This window comes from Antedon mediterranea, chromosome 4 (genome assembly GCF_964355755.1).
Source record: "Antedon mediterranea chromosome 4, ecAntMedi1.1, whole genome shotgun sequence".
NCBI classification, from domain to species: Eukaryota; Metazoa; Echinodermata; class Crinoidea; order Comatulida; family Antedonidae; genus Antedon; species Antedon mediterranea.
The window spans coordinates 11,674,895-11,684,349 of NC_092673.1; the positions used below are offsets into that span (position 1 = coordinate 11,674,895).

The window sequence follows — 9,455 nt, forward strand, 5'->3', positions numbered from 1 at the left end:
CGTTAAAATAGGTAACGTTGAAATAAGGTTGAAAAAATGGTTGAAAATGAAAGTTTGCCTCAACGTAAATGTCAACGTTGAATCAACATAGAAATTATCAACGTTGAAACAACGTTAAAATAAGTAACGTTGAAATAACGTTGAAAAAATGGTTGAAAATGAAAGTTTGCCTCAACAAAAATGTCAACGTTGATTCAACATAGATTATCAACGTTGAAACAACGTAAAAATGTCTACGTTGAAATTATCAATGTTGATTCAATGTTGAAATTATTAACGTTGAAACAACGTAATAATTAAGTTAAAATGAAAATTTGTATCAACGTAAATTTAAACATAGATTTAACGTTGAAATTTGATTTGTTGAATTACTATATCCAATTTGAATCAACGGTTTTAAAGTAGTTAGTAGTAAAGGTACTGTTACGTCGCAGAATCCATCAATAGAGACATTTTATAAATACTGTATATCTTACTAATCTTTAATTTCTATAAAAACATAAAATAACATTTAATCAGGTGTTATCAAATCATCAGGCAAAATCCAAGCAACAATCAAATAATGTACATCCTCACTGACAGTTCTCAGGTACCAATGTTAAGTATAAAAAATATACAAATAACCAGTTTTTAATATGTTTGCCAACTAACATGATTGAATAACTATAAATATTGGCTGATTACAGTAAAATACAATAAATACAACACACGTCACAGGTGCCTTGTGCTAATGTTGCAGAAGTCCAAATGATGGCAATAACACAATACTGTAATTGCATTGTTCCGATTAGTCAATAAACAGTTGCTTCGATTCCTGTGTTGACATTGTCCTATGCTTTCCAAAAGTGTGGCAATATTATTTTTCCAAACCTGAAACAAATTCAATCAAGTTACTGTAGTTTTAAACAAAAATAATACAGTAAAAAATTAATTGTTGAAAGATTTATTGTCCCCAAAAAACATGAACAATGAAGATTAATACAATCATACTTTGAATACCTTGCCATTTTGCAATTTTAACAATTTAGATATTCACTTGCCGTAGAAAATAAACAAAAACAATAAAGATTTCACTTAACAAAAATACAAAATAAACAGTACATTTAACCAAAAACCAATTGTTTGTTTAAATTGTCCCCCTTTTAAGGTACAAATGCATTTTTAAAAATCTAATTTTTGGTCAAAGTGAACAACTCTATAGTGACGGCATATTCAACAAAACATTTTTAAAAAAATTGTTCAGTTCAATTATATCTTTAACACATTGTTAAAAAATCATACTGTACATAAACAAAAATTCAATTCAGAACATCATTTCACACTTACACGTAACATATGCAATCAATTCAATTTATGCAAATAATATTGCAACACTGTATTAATATTTACGCCGTGGTTAGGATTCCGGCACCGAAACTCAACTGCCCAGCGTTAGGGAATCCGACACGCTATTGGGTCATTCCATCTCAGATCACCCAATGAGTTAAACCCTACCTCTTCCAATTTTGATGAAATTTGGTATATGGGTGATTCATAGCAATTAAAGCCAAAATTTCAAATTTTAACCTTATCGGACCAACGGTTTTCAAGATATCGCAATTTCAATTTTCGGTTTTTACGCAAAAAAGGGCGCGTCCGCCACGTTTCAAAGAGCTGTATCTCGGGAACTATAGGTTCGATTTTAAAAGCAAAGGTATTTTTGTAAAGGGGAGACCATAAGGAATCTAAATATACTAATTGTGTGTGTTTTATGTTAATTTTAAGTTGAATAAAACTTTGACATATATTTTGACCTTGAAATTGACCCCGTGGAACACGCCCGTTTTGTTGGTGACTATCATGAAAAATGTAGCCCTACGTGTCAACTACAACATATAAAAAAATTGGAGGGGTTTTTTTCTTTGTTTCCATGAAATTACAATTTGAAGTTGACATACCTCTTCCTTTTAGTGTATTTTTGGTGTCTGTCCATGCATTACTTCAATGTCAATTTGATGTATTCCAAAATTAATTTTATTACAAACTAAATATTATTATAATGTTACAATTGTCTATGTCTGGCCTTTACTCATTTTGGGAAATACTGTAATTCCTAGTCGAAGAGGATTTTATAAACGGAGAGGCTATAATACAATGTACATTTGATTCAGGAATCCAACAACAGTCTTCTTTGGAGGGCCAATAAAAGGTTTTCGCTGACCCATGAGGATGCATAAATTTAATTTGAAAATCCCCAAACTCTTCTGAGAGTGAGACATCCACCACCAAACCAATCCATGGGACACCATCATAACTACAGCACACAAAATTCTGAAGTCTAATAATGGTGGGTTGTGTATCAGCAACAATTTCATTTTCATCACTGAAAGATTCTTGAATCACTACCACATCCGGAGGGTTTATCTGGGTACTAAGTTTGTAGACCTGCATCTGTGCCAGAGAAACGGGAACAAAGCGATGATATTGTAATGTACCCTTGATGGTCTGGGCGAGGTTGAATCTCAGCTTTATTTCTTTTTCCACAGTAGATACCTCATCTATTCCCTCATGAAAAAAGTTGATGCCTGGAATGTCCATATGAGCGAGTCATATGGCCGAGCGGTTAAGGCAGGGGCGCCGTTTACCGTACCTAAAAGAGCCAACAACAACATCGGCAAGGGTTCGAGGCCGACTCGCTCCTAGTTCTGGTGGTGGAACAAGTCTTCTCGGATAAGGACTATAAACCGTAGGTCCAGTGTACACAGTTATAACATGTGTGTACTTTAAAGAACCCAGTTCATTATTTGAAAAAGAGTAGGGGGTTACCCCGGTGAACTGGTTCACACAATAGCCCCTGTATCAGGGGGATTACCACCTATCTGATAGGACAGTGATTAATTCACTATTGGTAATCCTTGGCCACATTGCCTAAAGACATAAAATAAAAATAAAAAATTACACAGTAGTCGAACATACTGAGAGATGTGATAATATGACATTCAGTCAAACGCTGTAAGCTTCTCATAGTGACAAGCCTCTTAACGGTTCCACCTATGCCATCACACGCACGTCTTGCCATGTGATGTAGCAAAAAAATTCCACTCGGCGTCTAAACCAAAATCTTCCTGGTGGTGGCAAAGGTTAATAAAGTTATATTTGTTTTTGTATTGGCCGCCACATCCATCTGTGAAATAATGAACTTTTTTCATGGTTGGTAGTTTTGTTTTTCTATAGGGGATGACAACCTTTAAAAAGGCATATACAGTAACTGTTGTATGTTCTCTGCAATCACTTATTATGCATATGTTAATGTGCATAATAACATAGTAAGGACACTAAACTATGTGTCAAAATTGATTTTAAAAGTATGTGAGTTACCCAGTATTTCTCATATCAAAATATATCTACTGTTTAAGTGGGCCTGATGAGAAAGCGTAACAATAAGACACCTTAACAGTTAGTGTTCACACTGTGTATAAGTATAACAACACCAAAAATACACTAAAAGGAAGAGGTATGTCAACTTCAAATTGTAATTTCATGGAAACAAAGAAAAAAACCCCTCCAATTTTTTTATATGTTGTAGTTGACACGTAGGGCTACATTTTTCGTGATAGTCACCAACAAATTGGGCGTGTTCCACGGGGTCAATTTCAAGGTCAAAATATATGTCAAAGTTTTATTCAACTTAAAATTAACATAAAACACACACAATTAGTATATTTAGGTTCCTTATGGTCTCCCCTTTACAAAAATACCTTTGTTTTTAAAATCGAACCTATAGTTCCCGAGATACAGCTCTTTGAAACGTGGCGGCCGCGCGCTTTTTTGCGTAAAAACCGAAAATTGAAATTGCGATATCTCGAAAACCGTTGGTCCGATAAGGTTAAAATTTGAAAATTTGGTTTTAATTGCTATGAATCACCCATATACCAAATTTCATCAAAATTGGAAGAGGTAGGGTTTAAAATTCCATTTTTTTTGGGTGAACTGAGATGGAATGACCCTATTGCGCATGCCCAGAGCAAGGTAATCGGCGATTTTTGTCTACAACAGACCAAAGCGTGGTTCCCACTAGCGACGCAACACAAGGACGTAACGCAACGCAAGTAAATTGACCAATCACAAGCGATGGCTTATTCGCTTGTGATTGCTAACTGTCTATAACTTCGCTTGTCATTGGTTAAAACGCTTGCGTTGCGTTTACGTCCTTGCGTTACGTTCTAGTGGGAACCAAGCTTTACAGCGATGTATCATTTTAATAGCTGCGCCACGGCAAACTAGCCGGCCTACATGCCTACTAATACTAGTAGGCCTACCAGCTAGATGTGACCATTGGGCCTATTTATTTCGTAATTAAATTTGCTTCATTCATATATAAGCTTTATATATTTATGAATTATAATAATTGCATGACTAGTTTTATTTTTTATGATTTTTCAAGTACAAAATAAAAGATTTCATATAACGCATTTATACTGTACATAACATCATGCAATAGTATACAAGTTGATTTGTTGACAGCAGCCGCCGTGCGGATGTGAAAAAAAAAAACAGAACTGTTCGGGAGAAGTCGGTGTTGCAACGCTACGCTATTAATTTTCGTACATTTCTTGAAATACGCAAGCTGATTCTTATCAATATCATAATAATTATTTTAACGCGTGGCGTAATTATTAATTCATGTATGGCCTAGACCAAGTTTCATCCATCGCTCTCTCCCCCGCGCGCCGACTAACTAGGCCACAGCAAAGATATCTTTGGCTACACAGTACATCCCTAGTTAACACTCCGACTCTCGGGTAACGTGGTGCGCGGTCTGTGGCACTAGTGCAAGCTATAATTACTTCGCTCTGGGCATGCGCAATAGCGTGTCGGATTCCCTAACGATGGGAAGTTGAGTTGCGGTGCCGGAATCCTAACCACGGCGTAATATTTATTCAATTCAATATTAAAGTTAAGAACTATAAATACCAACCTTTTGTATATAAAAATATTGATCATCCATTAGATTTTTCTCGTTTGATTCACATAGAAAAGATTATAGGCCTACATGTACTTCATTATTTTGTACTCTAGCTAGGCATAGGCCAGGGCCTTAGCTAGGCCTACAATCTGAAATAAAGAAAGCGAGTAAGTTTAACAAATAGCCGTCCTAGGCTAGCAGCATGTGTTTGTATATTAACACTAATAATAGCATTAGCAGCTACTGTAGACAGCCTAGCAGAAAGCTAGCTAGGCCAACTAATTATATATTATTATAATGTTATATTTATGTATACTTTTGGATAAATAAAGAAAGTATTGAACTAAAACTTAAAGGCCTAATACATACCATTTTATAACCATAATAAGTACAGTACTGTAGTTATCCTTGGCAAGGCAAATGTTTGCCCTTGACATGCATAATAATAAATGCTTCCACTAGGCCTAGTGAGTGAATTCAGTTCATCAGTTTGGCAGCCTGCCTAGCCTACTAGCCTAGCCTCTAGGCCTAGCCTACCAGGCTATAGCCTAGCTATGCATGTGTGGCCTACTAGACTAGAGGCTAGCTATTGATAAGGGTAAAATAGTCAAGCTCAAAACTTATAAATTAGTAGCTTACAAATAAAAAAGATTGTTTTCCTACCTCAAAACATACTTATTTGACAATTTCAATGATGAGCCTTTTTTTTCTACACACCACTTAGGCCTAGCCTACGTCGAAGTAACTGAAATTACTAACACCAGTTTCAAAAATTTTATCAAAACGAAACTAAACCAATGACAAGCTCGTATCTTATGAAATTTGATCTTGCATGAAAGGATCATTCAATTTTCAACACAACTTCTAGAACATTTTTGTATTATACAGAGACAATAATATTTGCCAATCTAAAATTCCTAAATAACCAATAATCATTTGTTTTACAATAAAGAATGATAAAATAAACCGCCAACTGAAATCTAATGTTAATTTAACGTTGAAACATCAATGGCAACGCACTTAGTATTACAAAATTTAAGTATTAAATAGAATTTATCTTTAATTTAACGTTTAAAATAATAATTGTTTGAAAAAACAACATAATTTCAAGAGTTTTTCAACGTTGAAAACATGTCATTTGAAAATGGCAACTGGATTTCAACGTTAAAATAACGTTGGAATAACATTGAAAAACAAAAATAATAATTGTTTGAAAAAAATTATTAGTTAGAAATACAATGTTATTTCAACGTTGGATCAACATTGATAAATTAACGTCAATTACTAGTTAGAAAGACAATGTTATTTCAACGTTGGAGCAACATTGATAAATTAACGTAAATTTCTTGTTAAAAATACAATGTTATTTCAACGTTGGATCAACATTGATAAATTAACGTAAATTTCTAGTTAAAAATACAATGTTATTGCAACGTTGGATCAACATTGATAAATTAATGTAAATTTCTTGTTAAAAATACAATGTTATTTCAACGTTGGATCAACATTGATAAATTAACGTAAATTTCTAGATATAAAGACAATGTTATTTCAACGTTGTATCAACATTGATAAATTAACGTAAATTACTAGTTAGAAAGACAATGTTATTTCAACGTTGGATCAACATTAATAAATTAACGTAAATTTCAAGTTAAAAATACAATGTTATTTCAACGTTGGATCAACATTGATAAATTAACGTAAATTACTAGTTAGAAATACAATGTTATTTCAACGTTGGATCAACATTGATAAATTAACGTAAATTACTAGTTAAAAATACAATGTTATTTCAACGTTGGATCAACATTGATAAATTAACGTAAATTTCTAGTTAAAAATACTATGTGATTTTAACGTTGGATCAAAATTGATAAATTAACGTAAATTACTAGTTAGAAAGACAATGTTATTTCAACGTTGGATCAACAATGATAAATTAACTTAAATTACTAGTTAAAAAGACAATGTTATTTCAACGTTGGATTAACATTAATAAATTAACGTAAATTTCTAGTTAAAAATACAATGTTATTTCAACGTTGGATCAACATTGATAATAAAACGAAAATTTCTAGTTAGAAATACAATGTTATTTCAACGTTGGATCAACATTGATAAATTAACGTAAATTTCTAGTTAGAAAGACAATGTTATTTCAACGTTAAATCAACATTGATAAATTAACGTAAATTACTAGTTAGAAAGACAATGTTATTTGAACGTTGGATCAACATTGATAATAAAACGTAAATTTCTAGTTAGAAATACAATGTTATTTCAACGTTGGATCAACATTGATAAATTAACGTAAATTTCTAGTTAAAAATACAAGATTATTTCAACGTTGGATCAACATTGATAAATTAACGTAAATTTCTAGTTAAAAATACAATGTTATTTCAACGTTGGATCAACATTGACAAATTAACGTAAATTTCTAGTTAGAAATACAATGTTATTTCAACGTTGGATCAACATCGATAAATTAACGTAAATTTCTAGTTAAAAATACAAGATTATTTCAACGTTGGATCAACATTGATAAATTAACGTAAATTTCTAGTTAAAAATACAATGTTATTTCAACGTTGGATCAACATTGACAAATTAACGTAAATTACTAGTTAGAAAGACAATGTTATTTCAACGTTAAATCAACATTGATAAATTAACGTAAATTACTAGTTAGAAGGACAATGTTATTTTAACGTTGGATCAACATTGATAAATTAACGTAAATTTCTAGTTAAAAATACAATGTTATTTCAACGTTGAATCAACATTTATAAATTAACGTAAATTTCTAGTTAAAAATACAAGATTATTTCAACGTTGGATCAACATTGATAAATTAACGTAAATTTCTAGTTAAAAATACAATGTTATTTCAACGTTGGATCAACATTGACAAATTAACGTAAATTACTAGTTAGAAAGACAATGTTATTTCAACGTTAAATAAACATTGATAAATTAACGTAAATTACTAGTTAGAAGGACAATGTTATTTTAACGTTGGATCAACATTGATAAATTAACGTAAATTTCTAGTTAAAAATACAATGTTATTTCAACGTTGAATCAACATTTATAAATTAACGTAAAACATTTGTTTGAAAAACAATGTTAATTCAACGTTAAATCAACATTTATTAATTAACACAAATTACTAGTTAAAAAGAAAATGATATTTCAACGTTGATTCAATGTTTATTACTAAACGTAAAAAAAATAGTTAGGGAAAAAATGTTATTTCAACGTTGATTCAACGTTTGAAATACGCTGACAACATGATTTCAACAAATCAACTATATTTCAACGTTGATTCAACGTTGAAATTATGTTCTGTGCCCACTGGGTGATATATTGATATGGCTATTTTCTTGACCAGGTAAAAAATAAAGTTTCACGGTCATTTTTGGCAAAAGTTGTCCATTAAAGTGAATATAAATATGTATCTTCTGAATATTATGACACCAACTACGACCATATCCGCCCAACAATTTCTGTGATATGAAAAGTGTGCTCTAAGCCAAAAATGTTTGTACCGGCTATATGTCAAAGGTCAAAATTAGGGGTTTATTGACAGTTTTATGATTTGTATTACATTAGAACAAATATAAACATATACAGTACTTTGCGAGTAATTTGAGATCACAATTATCACTTTCTGACCAGTGGTTGCTGAGATAATCATAATGGCCAATTTTTTGACCAGTGATCAGAAAGTTTCCAAGTCTTAACTTCGAACATATTGACCTTTGGACACCTGTACTGACCAAGCATCCCAATTTTTATTCGGCCAACAGCAAAAAACAAACAATCTTCCTGATCCTATTATAAATGCATCCTCTATCATAGTTTTCAAAACACTCTTAAAACCCCATCTTTTTTCTTTGTAATTCCTTTCTGTTCAGTGCTTTGGGACAATCTTTTGATTGTATTATTATAAAATAGAACAACATTACATTTTGACTATGATGAATATCTGCAATCTATGTATCCATGGTTTGACCAAAATCATTGGCAAAAGCATCACATATTCGATATGTTAATGTTTCTCTGCTATTTAATGATTCAAAACCTAAAACTTTAAAAATGTTTTAGGCCTATATAAACCAAACATTCATTCAACTGAGATAATAATGGAACGTTATTTGTTACAGAAAATGTACCGAAATCCAAAATGGCGGCTTTCCCCTGACCAAATTTTGTGCAACCCTTCCATTTCATATTTTTGACACCCTAATGAATAACTGTGCAAAGTTTAAAAATGTTATCACAATTTGAAGGATTTGCCTAAAATATGCACCTTAACATGCCTACTAATAGCGGCCTATCTCTTACGTACATAATAATAATAATAATAATAATAATAATAATAATAATAATAATAATACTAATAATAATAATACTAATAATAATAATAATAATAATAATATAATACGTACGTACGTGTTATTTAATACGTACGTACGTGTTTAATAATATTACGTAGGCCTAC

The 9,455-nt window shown here is 31.6% G+C and overlaps 1 long non-coding RNA gene across 1 annotated transcript; it reads right to left on the reverse strand.

Moving 5' to 3' along the window:
• Positions 1-45: 45 nt before the first annotated feature.
• On the reverse strand, positions 46-5,817 carry LOC140048004 (uncharacterized). The gene is made up of 3 exons (XR_011845026.1): positions 5,609-5,817; positions 4,958-5,094; positions 46-870 (listed from the first exon to the last, which is right to left on the reverse strand). It is a non-coding gene; the product is annotated as an uncharacterized lncRNA (long non-coding RNA).
• Positions 5,818-9,455: the final 3,638 nt, after the last annotated feature.